This window comes from Zalophus californianus, unplaced genomic scaffold, assembly GCF_009762305.2.
Source record: "Zalophus californianus isolate mZalCal1 unplaced genomic scaffold, mZalCal1.pri.v2 scaffold_49_ctg1, whole genome shotgun sequence".
Classification (NCBI taxonomy): domain Eukaryota; kingdom Metazoa; phylum Chordata; class Mammalia; order Carnivora; family Otariidae; genus Zalophus; species Zalophus californianus.
In genome coordinates, this window is record NW_023365547.1 from 19,284 (window position 1) to 35,727 (window position 16,444).

Consider the following 16,444-nt stretch of genomic DNA (forward strand, 5'->3'; position numbering starts at 1 on the left):
CAGGTAAAAAGCATAAGCAAATAGTTTTTATGGGCAAATGCAGAGATGACAGAGTAGAGGCTAAGCATCCCTTTTATGCTTTAACATCATTCAATGTTTATATATTTTTTAAGATTTTATTTATTTGACAGAGAGAGAGACAGGAAGAGAGGGAACACAAGCAGGGGGAGTGGGAGAGGGAGAAGCAGGCTTCCCGCTGAGCAGGAAGCCCGATGTGGGCTCGATCCCAGGACCCTGGGATCATGACCTGAGCCGAAGGCAGACGCTTAACTGACTGAGCCACCCAGGTGCCCCACAATGCTTATATTTTAAAATAAGAAGAAAACAGTACCTCACAATCCCAAGGTGATTCTCCATCTTCCCTTCTCCTAATCCTAATGCTGACATCGTAACTATAAAGTACAGTCAGATACATTAATGAAACATTATCATATATACAAGCTTATCCCCACTCTTGAATATTTCAATAAAATTAATAGCAGTAAAGATTTTCAGGTGTTGAATTATTTTCAGGAAAAAATAGTAGTCGGGACACTTAAAAAGAAAGACAGCAAAAGAAAAATATGTTAATGAAATGCATAATATATCTGGATCTACATACTTTCAGATTTTTTTATACTAGCATTTGAACATAGGAAAAAATTCATAGATGTTTACTAACTTACCACTACTATTACTTTTGTATGCTCTATCAGCAGAAGTCAGATTGTCATTAACTGTTTGCTCTTGTGGAGCACTTTCAGTAATACTAATACCATCGTCCTGTTTTCCAATTGCCGGCTGCACCTCTCCTTCCTATAAAAACAACACAAAACAAAAACCCAACTTCAGAAAACATCACATTAATTCACTTGTTCACTCACTCACTCACTCAGAATGACAAATACATACCGTACCTGTCAAGTCATAGGCACTCTCCTGGGAGAAGCTGGAAATACAAACGACAGAGACTGCCCTGTATGCTAGCAGGCTAGAGACGGACAACGACAATTAAGAACAGAAGAGTATCATTTACTAGTTCTACAGGTGAAGTGAATAAAGCACAGTGAAGGCACAAAGGAGAAAAGAGATGCATATGGGAAGCTCAGGAAATGCTGCAGACAGGGCTGTATATTGAAAGACAGACAAGGTGCACAAGAAGTGTGCGAAGGACATTCTAGAAAAGGCAGAATGAGCGAAAGGATGAAGTATGAAATAACACAGTAAGTGATGACAGCTCCAGAATGTGGCAAAACTGGAACACAATTCTTGGGAATGGGATAGAGAGAGATAATTGGAAAATCAGGACTGAACCAAAAAAGGCAAGTGTCATGCTAGAATATGAACTTTCTCCTTCATGTAATGGGGATCCACTAAATAAGCAGAGAGTTACATCATCAGAAATATTTTAGAAAGGTCTGACAGCAACGTGAAGATGCACATAAAGGAACCAAAACCAGAAGAGTATTTCAAAACTATGTGAGAGAGTGAATTATAATAAGATATGAAAAATGGTAAGCAGGGACAAAATACTGAATGTGGTGATTTTTTTTTTTATTTTTTTTTTAAGATTTTTTATTTATTTCTCAGAGAGAAAGCACAGGGCAGGAGTGTCAGGCAGAGAGAGAAGCAGGCTTCCCGCTGAGCAAGGAGCCCAACTTGGGACTCGATCCCAGGACCCCCGGATCATGATCTGAGCTGAAGGCCCCCTTAACGAAGGGAGCCTCCCAGGCGTCCCTTTTTCTAATTTAAATTCAATTAATTCACATATAATGTATTACTGGTTTCAGAGGTAGGGATGTGGTGATTTTTTTTTTTAAAGATTTACTTATTTTGAGAGAGAGAGAGTGTGTGTGTGTGTGCACGGGGAGGGGCAGAGGACAGGAAGAAAGAGAATCCTCAAGCCGACTCCCTACTCAGTATGGAGCCTGACACAGGGCTTGATACCAGGACCCTGAGATCATAACCTGAGCCAATATCAACAGTCGGATGCTTAACCGAGTGAGCCACCCAGGTGCCCCTGGATGTAGTAATTTCAGGGAAGTTTGGAGTCCAGGATTTTTCCTGCTTCAGTGTTTCAGTGGTACAATATACTAGGATGGGGAAAACAAATGACAAGGCAGATTACAAAGTCAGGGAAGAGGAAAGGGTCAGAAGCAATGTCTTCAATCTGGGACATAACAACTTTGAAGCACCCAGGAGACTTAAGGAGAAAGTTTTAGACAAGTAGATTTGGAGTAGGAAAAAATGATAAAAAACCACGATGTTAAAAAAACATAAATATCTCTAAAATATACTAACCTGATATAATTAATGTAAACCTACACAAAACTCTGAAATTTTCAGAACAAACATAAAAACGGGGAAAAAAACCATGGGATTCAATATTTCATTTATATACTTCAACATTAGTTTCAGGATAGAAAATAGACTTTTCTTAATATAGGCAAGTTAGTGGGCACCTGGGTGGCTCAGCTGATTAAGCATCTGACTCTTGATTTGGGCTCAGGTCATGATCTCAGGTTTGTCAGATTGAGTCCCAAAATCAGGCTCCATGCTCAGTGGGGAGTCTGCTTCTCTCCCTCTCTTTTTCTCTCCCTCGGCACCTCCCCCCCCCCACTCTCTCTCCTCTCTCTCTGAAATAAATCTTTAGGAAAAAAAAATATATATATAGGCAAGTATTCATTTCTGTAATGAATACCATTTTTAAGATTAATAAAAAGATTTAATTGCAAAACACCAATTCAAAATTTATAAGAATACTTCTCTAAAAATTAATTTTAAAAGATTTAAATTGAACAACAGAAATACTTATGGATTATAGAATTTTGAGGCATTTTTAAGTACTAGTATGATGTACGAGAAAAATATAAAACCCTATTTTAAAATTCACATGATTTTCTTATTCCACTGTGAACAGCATACTGATAGCTCTAATTTCCTATCTATGAATATAGGATGGTAGTTAAAGACTGGAGAAAGAATCTAGTATTAAAAAATTAATAATCAAGATCATCCAAGTTGAAGGTATTAAAGTCTCCAAAAACATGTATGATTATCAAGCAGGACCCAATTTCACATGAGGAAAGAAAAAGGGAGAAAAAAATCAAATCACCAGTATTTCTGAGTTTCAGATATGAAAGAATTCACGTGTTAAATTTAACAACTACGGGGGCGCCTGGCTGGCTCAGTCGGAAGAGTGTGTGACTCTTGATCTCAGCGTTGTGAGTTCAAGCCCCATGTTGGGTATAGAGATTACTTAAAATTTTTTAAATCTAAAACAAAAATTAACAACTATGAATACTAAAGTTTCCTGAGAATAATATAAAATGTATCCACTATTGGAGATATTTGAAAAAGTAAAAATCATCTTCCAGAAATAATTCTGTATACTCTGTTGGCAACCTTTCCTTCCTTATGATTCTACAATGACAAATAGTTCATATTAGAAAAAACTATAAATTGTGAGTTCATTCATTTGATGTGTGTCTATGTATCTATTAAATGCAGATACATTTAAAAATAAATAAATCACAATCCAGAAACAAAATTTTATATTTTTTCTTTAAGAGTGTTGCAGCTTAAAATTTATTTCATTCATTGGATAAAGATTAAGAACCTCACTTACATAATCAGAAATTTCAGTTTTAATTAATGAAAAGGCTAAATGTTTACTTATTTCCTCTCTTTATTCTCAAAAAGATCTAAAACCTACCAAGATTATACCACACAGTAAGTTAAATCAGAAACCACAAGAAAGGGCACCTGGGTGGCTCAGATGATAAGTGTCTGCCTTTAGGTCAGGTCATGATCCCAGGGTCCTGGGATTGAGTCCTGCATCAAGCTCCCTCCTCAGCACCTCCCCTTGCTCGTGCACTCACACTCTCTCTCTCACAAAAAAAATATATAAAATCTTAAAAAAAGAAAGAAACCACAAGAAAGACAATGGCCAAAAATTCAAAATTCATAATAAATCTGATTAAGGCCTAAAACAGATTTCACTTTGCATTATCTATAAACACAGGTTTTGCTAAATTAAATATAAGATATTACACTTTATTAAACTTAAATGTAAGGATGAAATTTTCTTCCAGTTCTTCATAAAAAATTAATAGTTTTAAGGATTACAAGTATCACATTTGATAAATAATTATAATATTCACCATTATCAAATGTGCACCACTACACAGAGAACACAGGTTTTGGAATCATTCAAATGTAGATTCAAATCTCAGTTCTCCCATTTACTAAGCCTATATTTTCTCATGGATGAGGATTATGAAAGATTTAATAGCTAGTCCCAAAATGTTATTTTCCTTACCCCTAACTGATTATTATATAAATTCTTCCTCAAAAAGTTCAAAATAAAGCTACCCTACAACCCAGCAATTGCACTACTAGGTATTTATCCAAAGGATCCAAACATAGTGATCTGAAGGGGCACCTGCACCCCAATGTTTATAGCAGCAATGTCCACAATAGCCAAACTACAGAAAGAACCCAGATGTCCACTGACAGATGAATGGATAAAGAAGATGTGTATGCGCGCGCACACACACACTGGAATATTACTCAGCCATCAAAAAAATGAAATCTTGCCATTTGCAATGACGTAAATGGAGCTAGAGGGTATTATGCTAACTGAAATAACTCAGTCAGATAAAGACAAATACCATGATTTCACTCATATGTGGAATTTAAGGAACAAAACAGATGAACATAGGGGAAAGGAAGGGAAAAAAAAAAAAGACGAAAACAGAGGGAGGCAGATCCTAAGAGACTCTTAACTATAGGGAAGAAACAGAGGGTTGCTAGAGGGGAGGTAGGCGGGGGGAGAATAACTGGGTGATGGGCATTAAGGAGGTGCTTGAATTAATGAGCACTGCAACTGATGAATCACTGAATTCTACCACTGAAACTAATAATACAGTCAGTATATATAAATTAAATTGAATTTAAATTTTAAAAAAATTTAAATACTTTCTTTACCAAAGTAATCTAAAATAAAAATTTATTCCTAGGTAATTGAAATTATTATTGAAAAAAACAAACATTAAGATTTAATTATTATATTTAAAAATGTGTTTCCATGATTTATATTTCCATGAATATCTCTTACAGGAGAAAATATTAAAATTTAGTTTTCAGTAGTATCTTATTTAGGTAAGTTGGAATTGCAAACAGTTTAAATTGCTTTTGTCAAAATGCTAAAGACAAATGATTGTTTAAATTCAGCTCCTTCAAGAGGAAAAGAATAATAATAAATCTTGTGGGGCAATGATTCATGAATGAAAACCACATAGAAACAATAGAAAGCCATAACCAAATATGTTGACAAGGGAGACAGAAAGAGATGGACTGAAAGAACAGACTAAAATGTTTTCTGCAAGGAAAAATTAGGGTAAGGATAAGTCATTAAAAAAAAAAAGCATTGGGAAAAGAAGAGAAAAGGAAAAACATAAGACAGGACCAATCAATCAAGCACAAGCTTAAGACAAGGAAGAAAAGGAAAAATGTAAGTAAAAAAGGTAAGTGGAAAAAATATTTTTCAGTATATGTAAGTATGATTATGGATATACTATAAACAGAAGTCTCAAATTTTTTCAATTACATGTTATAAATATACGTTACATATATGTTGTAAATATATACATTACATATATTATAAATATATCTAAAACAGAGGATTTCGTTCATAGTATCCCTAATAATACTGATTTTTCTCACTCTGCAATTATTTGTTTATAAATACTGTAGTAAAGAATTTAATTTTTTCACTGTAAATTGTTCAATTAGTGGTCATCTATCAGTACCTGAAAGCTATAAATTATTACTACAGAGAGAAAAAAATAGAAAAAAAATGATTCTAACACATGAACTTTCCACATGGAGAAAGAATTGGTAATGAGAATTCTAAGGAGAAATGTACACCTTGAAAGCATATATCTAATGGGACACAGATGGGGTTAAAAAGTTGAGGAATTTTTATCTAAAATTCTGGGCACCTTGGTGGCTCAGTCAATTAAGCGTCTGCCTTTGGCTCGGGTCATGATCCCGGAGTCCTGGTATCAAGTCCCACATCGCGCTCCTGGCTCTGTGGGGAGTCTGTTTCTCCCTTTGACTCTCTCACCTCTCATGCTGTTTCTCTCCTCTCTCTCTCAGATAAATAAATAAAATCTTAAAAAAAAACCAAAATTCTGAGCTCACAATTAGAGGATACTAAATAATATACTGTAACCTTTTTTCTTATTTATTTCCTCAACATAATTCATTTGCACTTATAAATCTTAAACATAAAAAAGGAATATAGGGTGCCTGGGTGGCTCGGTTGGTTAAGCAACTGCCTTCGGCTCAGGTCATGATCCTGGAGTCCCGGGAAAGAGTCCCGCATCGGGCCCCTGCTCAGTGGGGGTCTGCTGGCTCTGACCCTCCCCCCTTTCATGTGCTGTCTCATTCTCCCTCTCTCAAATAAATCTTAAAAAAAAAAAAAAAAAAGGAGGGCGCCTGGTGGCTCAGTTGGTTAAGTGACTGCCTTCGGCTCAGGTCATGATCCCAGAGTCCTGGGACTGAGTCCCACATCGGGCACCCGCTCAGCGGGGAGCCTGCTTCTCCCTCTGGCCCTCTCCCCTCTCACGCTGTTTCTCTCTCTCTCTCTCTCTCTCAAATAAATAAATAAATAAATAAATAAATAAATAAAATCTTTAAAAAAATAATAAAAAATAAAAAAGGAATATAAATTTGAGCCATATTTTTAAAAATTCATCTTTAATTATGACACATTATGCACATTACTTATAACATTCCATTATACAGAATTCCATCTGTCTGCTCATTTATTCACATTCAGAAAATATTAAATGGCTTCTTCCAAGCAAGACTTTATCCTAGGTGTTCTAGGAGATGCACAATTACGTTTCCTAACATCCAGTAGCTTATACTGATGCAGGAGCTTTAAAATGAATAATATTTAAATAAGAATGAAATTTTAAATTTTAGAATCTGATACAAAGATTGAGTAATATTTTTAAAAACTATACTATAAAAGATTTCTGAAATTGGACATTTACCATATGGGTATGAAGAGCCTCTGCTTCCAGAGCTGATTATTATTTTAGGCAAAACATACATTCTTCACTTAGATAAAGTTTTAACTATACTCTTAATGGAATTATTTGAAAACAGTGGAATACCTTTGCAATATAAATTTTGAGAAACAATTTAAATTTCTGAATTTCCACAATTTCTAATATTATTTTAGTCTAAATGTAGAACAAAGGATAGAAATAGAAAAAAAGTTTTTTGTAATATATGTTACCAAGGTAAAAAATGTCCAAGAAAAAAAATCTCCGCAATAATTGAATCCACTGAAGATTTCATTTTATCAGTATAAACGTTATATTAAGAAAGCAAGAACGAAAGAAAGAAAGAAAAGTCATGTTAAGATTATTTAAAACTCACAGTAAGAATCGTTATCCTTGACCAAGTATCTTATTTCCTCCATTATGGAGAAGCTTTTCCCAATATAATTATCCTGTCATTATGCACTTTCCAGCCCATTTTCTTCAGCCTCCACCTTCAGTATTTACCAGAGTAAAAAAAAAAAAAAAATTCAACTCATCATATTTCTACAAAATGGTTTGTTATGACCAACTTTCCATCACAAACATAAAATGATGATAGGTAGGCCACTGCTAAATTTTAAGAGTAAATAATATACAAACTAAATTCAGAGCAGGAAAACAAATTGCACAAGAGAGTACTTTACCTGGATACCAAAATTTAAGTCTTCAGCATCTGATGTAAGCCATGAATCATCAGTACCAGGTTTAATGAAAATACTTTAGAGCAAAAACATACAACAAAAACAAGTTCATTAGAAAGAAAAATCGAATGAAAGGTCAGCTATCTATTTACTGAATGAAGTTTCTTGATATAATTAAAATTTGGCCTCTGTTTTTGTTACTAAGTTTGTATTTTAATTCCTGTATCATTAACATACAAGTACTATATTAGTTTCATGTATACAATATAATGATTCGGCAATTCCATACATCACCCAGTGCTCATCATGACAAGTGCATTCCTTAATCCCTATCTCCTATTTCACCCATTCCCCCACCCATCTCCCCTCTGGTAACCATCAATTTGTTCTCTATCATTAAGACTCTGTTTCTTGGTTTGTCTTTTTTTTTTTTTCCCTTTGCTCATTTTTATTGTTTCTGAAATTCTACACATGAGTAAAATCTTATGGTATTTGTCTTTCTCTGACTGACTTCACTTAGCATAATACTCTCTAGTTCCGTCCATTTCATTGCAATGGCAAGATTTCATTCTTTTCTATGCCTGAATAATATTCTCCATTGTGTATATATATCACTTCTTTATCCATTCATCTATCAATGGACACTTGGGCTGACTCTGGTAAATAATGCAGTAGTAAACATAGGGGGCATGTATCCCCTTGAATTGGTGTTTCTGTATTTTAGGGGTAAATACCCAGTAGTGCAATTATTGGATTATAGGGTGGTTCTATTTTTAACTTTTTGAGGAAACTGCATACTGTTTCCCACAGTGGCTGCACCAGTTTGCATTCCCACCAACAATCCAAGAGGGTTCCTTTTTCTCCGCATCCTTGTCAACACTTGTTTCTTGTTTTGATTTTAGTCATTCTTACAGGTGTGCAGTGGTGTCTCATTGTAGTTTTGATTTTCCTTTTCCTGATGATGAGTGATGTTGAGCATCTTCTTATGTGCCTGTTGACCATCTGTATATTTCTTCGGAAAAATGTCTGTTCATGTCTTCTGATCATTTTTAAACTGCGTTGTGTTTTGGGTGTTGAGTTCAATCGGTTCTTTATATTTGTATACTAACCCTTTATCAGATATATTATTTGCAAGTATCTTCTCCTATTCATAGGTTGCCTTTTCATTTTGTGGACTGATTCCTTCACTGTGCAAAAGCTTTGATTTTGATGCAGTCCCAACAGTTTATTTTGGCTTTTATTGCTCTGGCCCCAGGAGACATAATCAGAGAAGAAACAAAAAACAAAAACACTGCTACAGCCAGTTTCAGAGAGATTACTGCTTGTGCTCTCTTCAAGTATTTTTATGATTTCAGTTGTCACATTTAGGTCTTAAACCCATTTTTGAGTTTATTTTTAAAGGAAGTGGTACAGTTTCATTCTTTTGCATGTAGCTGTCCAGTTTTCCCAATACCATTTGTTGAAGAGACTGCTTTCCTCATTGGATATTCTTTCCTGCTTTGTGAAAGATTAATTGATCATATAGTTATGGGTTTATTTCTGGGGTTTTCTGTTCTATTCCACTGATCTATATTTGTTTTTTCCAGTACCATACTGTTTTGATTACTACACCTTTGTAATAGAACTGGAAATCTGGAATTGTGATACTTCCAGTTTGTTTTTCAATATTGCTTTGGCTATTCGAGGTCTTCAGTAGTTCCATACAAATTTTAGGACTGTTTGTTCTAGTTCTGTGAAAAATGTTGATATTTTAATAGGCATTGCATTAAATCTGTAGATTGCCTTGGGTAGTAGAGACGTTTTAACAATATGTGTTTTTCCCATCCATGAGCATGCAACGTCTTTCCACTTCTTCTGTCTTGACACAATTTCTGTCATCAATGTTTTATAGTTGTTAGAGTATAGGTCTTTCAAATTTGGTCTCTGTTTTAAAAAGGTTTTCGTTATCTATTTGCCTCCACCTCTCCGAAGATGTGAAATACCTACTAAAGACCCAGTCTCAGTTCCCATAACTAAGAGTGACAGGCAAAGAATTCTCTGAAATGTTTGAAAGTTAACTGTTCAAAAGTTAACCACAATTAATTATCACCTTACATCTCTCAGAATGGCTAGAATCAAAAACAAAAAAAACAAGTGTTGATGAGGATGTAGAGAAAAAGGAACCCTTGTGCAAGGGTGATGGGGATAGAAAATGGTGTGAAAAACAGTATGGAGGTTCCCTGAAATATTAAAAATAGAAATACCATATGATGCAGTAATTCCACTACTGGTTATTTACTTTCCCAAAGAAAATGAAAACACTAATTTGAAAAGATATATGCACCCCCATGTTTATTTCAGCATCATTTACAACAACCCAAGTGTCCATCAACAGATGTATCTCTTACACACACACACACACACACACACACACACACACACACACACACAGAATGTTACTCAGCCATAAGAAAGAATATGATCTTGCCATTCGCAACAATGCACATGTACCTAGAGGGTATTGTGCTAAGTGAAATAAGTCAGAAAAGACAAATGCTGTATGATTTCACTTATATGTAGAATCTAGAAAGCAGAACAAATGAACAAACAAAAAGCAGAAACAGACCCAGAAATAGAGAGAATTCTGTATTGCCAGAAGGAAGGGGGTGGGGGACGGACACAATGGGTGAAGGGGAATGGGAGGTTCAGGATTCCAGTTATAGTAAGTCACAGGGATACAAGTACAGCATAGGGAATATAGTCAATGGTACTATAATAGCATTATGCAGTAACAGATAGTAGCTACACTTGTGGTGAGCATGGTGTAACATATAGAGTTGTTCAAGCACTACCTTGTACACCTGAAACTAACTTACCATCTTGGGTCAACTATGCTTCAATTAAAAGAATAAATAAATATATAAATGTTTAAAGAACAAATTTATGTTATTAGTGGGAATACTATTCCCAGATTAAAAGATTAAAAATTATAAGGTCCAAATTTTTTCCTTCACAGGTCCTGCCTTATTTAGGTCTACATAAACTAGCAAGACCTTAAAAACCTTCACAGGCACTCAGATAACCAAGAAGAGACTGCTTTAAAAATAGAGTCCGGGTAGCTGTGCCTCTATTTCCCTATACACTGCCTAGTATTTTCTTTCTGTTCCCACTCCTATTATCACTCTTCTGCAGGGTTCAGTGGTACTCTCCAACCTTTAAGTCTTTAGCCTATGAAAGCACAGACTCCCAAAACAAGGATAGGCTCAAATGACCAAGAGTAGGAGCCATTTCCTGCTCCTGGAGAATAAGCTACATGGAGTTTCAGTCATCCATGTAGTCATCTCAACATAGACATGTTACCAACTACCCAAATAAAACTCTTACGGATTTGACAGCCAGTCCTACCCCACCAAACTCTACAAGCACATGGGCAGGGCAGCAGAGAATTAAGAAAAGAGGTGGAGTGAGGAGACCGCTACCTTGGGCCATACATCTATGTTGTGTAGAATCTCCATTCCGCCTATTACTCAAGAGGATCTAAGCCACTCTCTGTAACTTGGGGTGCAAGTAGATGATCACATTCTTATATGCTGTAAAAAGATTCTTCCCAGTGGCTCAAATGATTTTAATATCTCTCAACAGAAAACCTGAAGTATGCTAGTTCGTTCAATTAAACCCAAACAAAAAAGCTGCTCAAGATTCTCTTCAACCCTCTATTTTAATATGCCTTTCTAAACAACTCCCAATATCCTGTGTCCTTCATTCCTTTGTTGTGTGTGTGTGTATCCTTCATTCCTATAATTCATCTTTATCTAACTTATCATAAACCCCACTATTCTGACATCTTTTCTAAAACTATCCAACCCAGTGTTATTCTTCTTGAAACTTGGCCTCTCCTGCTAATTCCTTCCTTACCCACCTTCACTGTTCACAAGACCCCCTCCCCATCTTTCAATTATTAAGACATTCACCTACAAGATGAAAAAAAGGAAAAACCTGAATTTAAATCTCATTTCTGTCACTTATCATAGCCAAATAAGTCACTTTTAATCTCTTTTGAGTTTCAAATTCTCCATTTAAACAACCACTTGGTGAGGATGTTACACATAGGTTGCAGTACCAGAGGGTATTTTGATTAATTCATCTCTGAGATTCCTTAAAATCCTGAAATTCTATGTGCTTTTGATTTTGTCTAGAGAAAAACAGAGACTATTTAGCTGGCAGAAATGGAAAAAATTATGGACTAAAAGAAACACCAAGAAAAGCAGAGAACAAAGTAAAAAAAAAAAATCAAGAAAAGATTATAGAAAAGTCATGGAGAAAAGGAAAAAGGTCTACAAAAAAAGCTTCAAAGAACTAGTCAAGGGTACTAGCCTAAAGGGAAAACTAGACTGGGAAGTCAGTAAATAGAGAATCATTTAGAAATAGCCTCTAAATAGATGATAAACTTAATTAACGTAACATGGTCTACACCTAGATTACATATCCTTCACTTCTGGAAAAATCATTCATCTCAAGGAGAGAAGACATCACTATATCTAAGAATTTGCCTGATTAGGTCTTGCTTGTGTAAAAGCTATGTACTGTGGCCATAGGTAACTGAGATCCACTTAAAATCTTTGACGGAAAACAAGACTAGTTACCACTGCAATAATGACCTCTAGTTATCACTAGTTGTCAAATATATTATGACAAATGCTTGAACGAACTGGTTTCTTAAGAAAACTCTAAAGCAGGGGTAACACATAACTAAATTTGAATGCGTTGATCTGACTAGGATCTGTATCTTAATCCCAGTGCTGCTGAGGGACAAAAGAATGGATGTGGGAGTCACACAGGCTGACAGTCAAATCATGGGTCTGCTACTCATTAACTATGCATCACAGGTCCATTAATCAACCTCCCTGCACCACAGCTGACTAATAAAAAATAGGGCTGTAATAGCAGAGCTACTTTGTGAAGCTGTTGTAAATGACTATAATAAGTAATAAAGGTCAAGCACATAATATAGTGTCTAGCCCAGAGTAGAACTCAACAAATGCTTTTCTCTGCATTCCCTTAGTTAACACGTAATTTTAAAGACTCCATAAAAATCCTACCTGCTTAAAGACTCCTCTTCAGAAATCTTATCCGCCACTAAAGAAAAAAGCAAAATACATTTTAAATCAACAACAGAAAAATACAGAATATTAAAAGTATAAGATTGATGAGTTGTTAAAAAGTATTCCTTCAAGACCACACCTGGAAACCACATTGGAAAGACTATTAATTATATTATTGGTAGGCAGTTATGCATTAAGAAATCTTACTTTCTCCTCTACATTTACCAAATGCAAGAAAAGAATCGTATTTATCAGAATTTAATACCTTGTAACCAAACCCTATGAGACTGACAGAAACTGGTATCATTAGCAGAATCACTATCATAGACTGACAATGCCAAACTTAAATAACATGATTCTTCTGGACTTCCACTACTAGGAGCAGTTAAACGAGACTATATTTATTTTGCTGTAACACAACAGAACTTCTCCAGCTCTTCAGCAGAGGCTGTTAAGTTAGGATGAAACATCTCATCACAAAGTTTGGTCTATAGCCAGTGTACTTTGCAGCATGGCAAAACATAGCCAACAGACTCTCTCTGGCCTTCTTTCCAAATGCAGGTAAGTATCAAAGATTTTGTGATTTTAGTGATTCTGGTTTTATAAAGTATAACCTCTTGAGATTATCTACTTTCATTGCTAGAGAGTCTATCTGGACCCACCTCTTAGACCAGGATGGTACCAATGGTTAGTGCTAGGTAGTACTACATGATGTCATTGTTCTCAACCCTCCCCACTAGTGACAAATGTCTACAGAAATCACACTTTTTCAGTCTATAAGTCATATGTCATCAGATCCTACACTGATGAACACAAACAAAGCAAAACAAAAACAAAGGACAAAGAATATCTTGAATCACTACATTCAATTACCTTGGAATTTTAATTTTTAAACATTCAAGAAGAGGGACGCCTGAGTGGTTCAGTTGTTAAGCGTTAAGCATCTGCTTCAGCTCAGGTCATGACCTCAGGGTCCTGGGATTGAACCCGCATCAGGTTCCCTGCTCAGCGGGGTGTCTGCATCTCCCTCTCCCTCTGCCCCTCCCCCTCTTTGAGTTCTCTCTCTCTCTCAAATAAATAAATAACATCTTTAAAAAAATAAATAAAAAAATAACATTCAAGAAGATATCCACTGTATGATTGCAACTACACGACATTCTGGAAAAAGCAAAACTTTTCAAGTTAGGAGTTAAGGGTTGCGGCAAAGGGAGTAGAATGAAATAGAAACAGCACAGAGGACTTTTAAGGCAGTGAAACTATTCCGTGTCATTATACATTTGTTAAAACCAACAGAATGTACAACACCAAAGACTGAACCGTAATGTAAATTATGGACTTTGGATGGTAAAGATGAGTTAATGTAAATAAAACAATCTATCACTGTGGTACAGGATGCTGACAACAGGGAAGGCTATGCATGTATGGCAACATGGGGTAAATGGAAACTGTCTGTACTTTCTGCTATATTTTGCTGTTAACTTGAAAATGTTCTAAAAAAGTAAGGCCTATTTACGTGAAGAAAAAAAAGGTATCCACTGAGCCTGCTATTACCATGTATTAAAGATACAGCCACCATGAAAATTAAGATAAAGACCGAAGTAACAGAATACAGGTATTATTCACCAAACTGAAGTATATGAAAATACATAAAGCAAATACTTTTAATTGCATACTTAGGCAAGAAAATAATTGACAATGATATAATCGAATCTTATTTTATAATTATAAACAGGGATTCACCACCATATGAAACAAAACTGCATTATCCATATAATTAAGAGTTTTTATTCTAATTTTAAATCAGAAATCATTGTTACGAATCATAATGAAAGTTTAATAAGATAAAAAACAGATTATAATTACCTAATATTGCCCCATTAATTTATGACAAATACGGGGTTAAATATTCACCAAAAGTCAAAAAAGTAACCAGCACTTTAATTTAATACAGATCATGCTACCAAAACCAGTACCATGTTATACCATCACATTACTTGCTGTCAAAATAAAATCTTAAAACAACAACAAAAATTAAGTCAGGGCTCTAATTCCTGTGCAAAAAAGATTCCATACAGCAGGCCAAAGACTGCCACCATTAGATCCCATTTGAATGGCTGGCCCTTGGTTGGTATCTGGGAACTTGGATTTTGGGAGGGTTCCCACCATTCCATAGCTGCTGAGAGTGGCTGTGCCTAAGTGTTGGTACAAACCAGGTGACTTATCCTGTATACTTGATTTCCTTCTGGGAACCTGGAATTTTGGTATACACTAGGGAGAAGATGCCTACGTGATTATCATTTCAAGAAAACTTCAGGCACCGAGTCTCTATAAGATTCTTGTACTGGCAGACAACATTTCGTACGTGTTGTCATAATTTGATGCCGGAGGAATTAAACACATCACTTGATGCTGGAGGAATTAAGCACATCCACAGGCAGAGGATTCTTAGAAGCCTGCACTTGGGTTTCCTCTAGACTTCACTCCATGCACCTTTCTCTCTGCTGATTTTGCTTTGTATCCTTTCACCGTAATAAACCAAAGGCATGAGTACAAACATGCTAAGACCTGTGAGTTCTTCTAGTGAATAACCAAATCTGGGTGTCGTTCTGGGAGCCTCTAATACAACTGCATTATGTGAAATTTTTATGATTTGGGTTGATGTTTTCTACATGATTACAGTCAGAAGGTTATTTCACAGAACACCTTTCCTTGAATCTGTTTTTCTTAATATTTGCCTTGGAGATTCCTGTATTTCTACACCCATCTGAATAAAGGCATAAAAGAATAGATGACATAATGATCAGAAAATAATGTTTCAAACAAGCAACAATCTTATTTTAATCAGGAAAAAAAAGGAATCCTGATGATTATCCATATGTTCTACATGATAAAACTTCTCCTATAAAAAAATAAAAAGATCCACATAAATTTTCTCCAACTAAATAGGGCTTAATTTGGGGCACCTGGGTGGCTCAGTTGTTAAGCGTTTGCCTTCAGTTCAGGTCATGGTCCCAGGGTCCTGGGATCGAGCCCCACATCGGGCTCCCTGCTCAGCGGGAAGCCTGCTTCTCCCTCTCCCATTCCCCCTAGCTGTGTTCCCTCTCTCGCTGTGTCTCTGTCAGATAAAAAAAAAAAAAAAAAAACTTTAAAAAAAATAAATACATAAATAAATAGAGCTTAATACCATTTTTATGGTACTTATGAATCAACAAGGTAACCGGGATAATTATAAATATATATAACTATCATACACAGTTTAACAACACAATATTGATTTTTGTTTCCAGTGTTTTTCTTAATTTCTTATAGAATTAAAAACATAGTTCACCTATTAAAGGCAGTTGTTGACAAACTAGTCAAAAAGCCAAAAACAGGGTGCCTGGGTGGCTCAGTCGTTAAGCGTCTGCCTTCGGCTCAGGTCATGATCCCAGGGTCCTGGGATCGAGCCCCACATTGGGCTCCCTGCTCAGCGGGAAGCCTGCTTCTCCCTCTCCCACTCCCCCGTTTGTGTTCCTGCTGTTGCTATCTCTGTGTGTCAAGTAGATAAATAAAATCTTTAAAAAAAAAAAGCCAAAAATACTCCATCCAAAATGTAAGATGAATTATCCACTCCACCCTGAAA

The 16,444-nt window shown here is 35.7% G+C and overlaps 1 long non-coding RNA gene across 2 annotated transcripts; it reads right to left on the bottom strand.

The window, feature by feature from the left end:
• Positions 1 to 356: 356 nt before the first annotated feature.
• On the bottom strand, positions 357 to 7,554 carry LOC113921536. 2 transcript variants are annotated; one of them, XR_004819895.1, is made up of 3 exons: positions 7,438 to 7,554; positions 666 to 795; positions 357 to 392 (listed from the first exon to the last, which is right to left on the bottom strand). It is a non-coding gene; the product is annotated as an uncharacterized LOC113921536 (long non-coding RNA). The 2 variants fall into 2 exon arrangements; XR_004819894.1 differs by lacking the exon at positions 7,438 to 7,554 and adding an exon at positions 897 to 1,327.
• Positions 7,555 to 16,444: the final 8,890 nt, after the last annotated feature.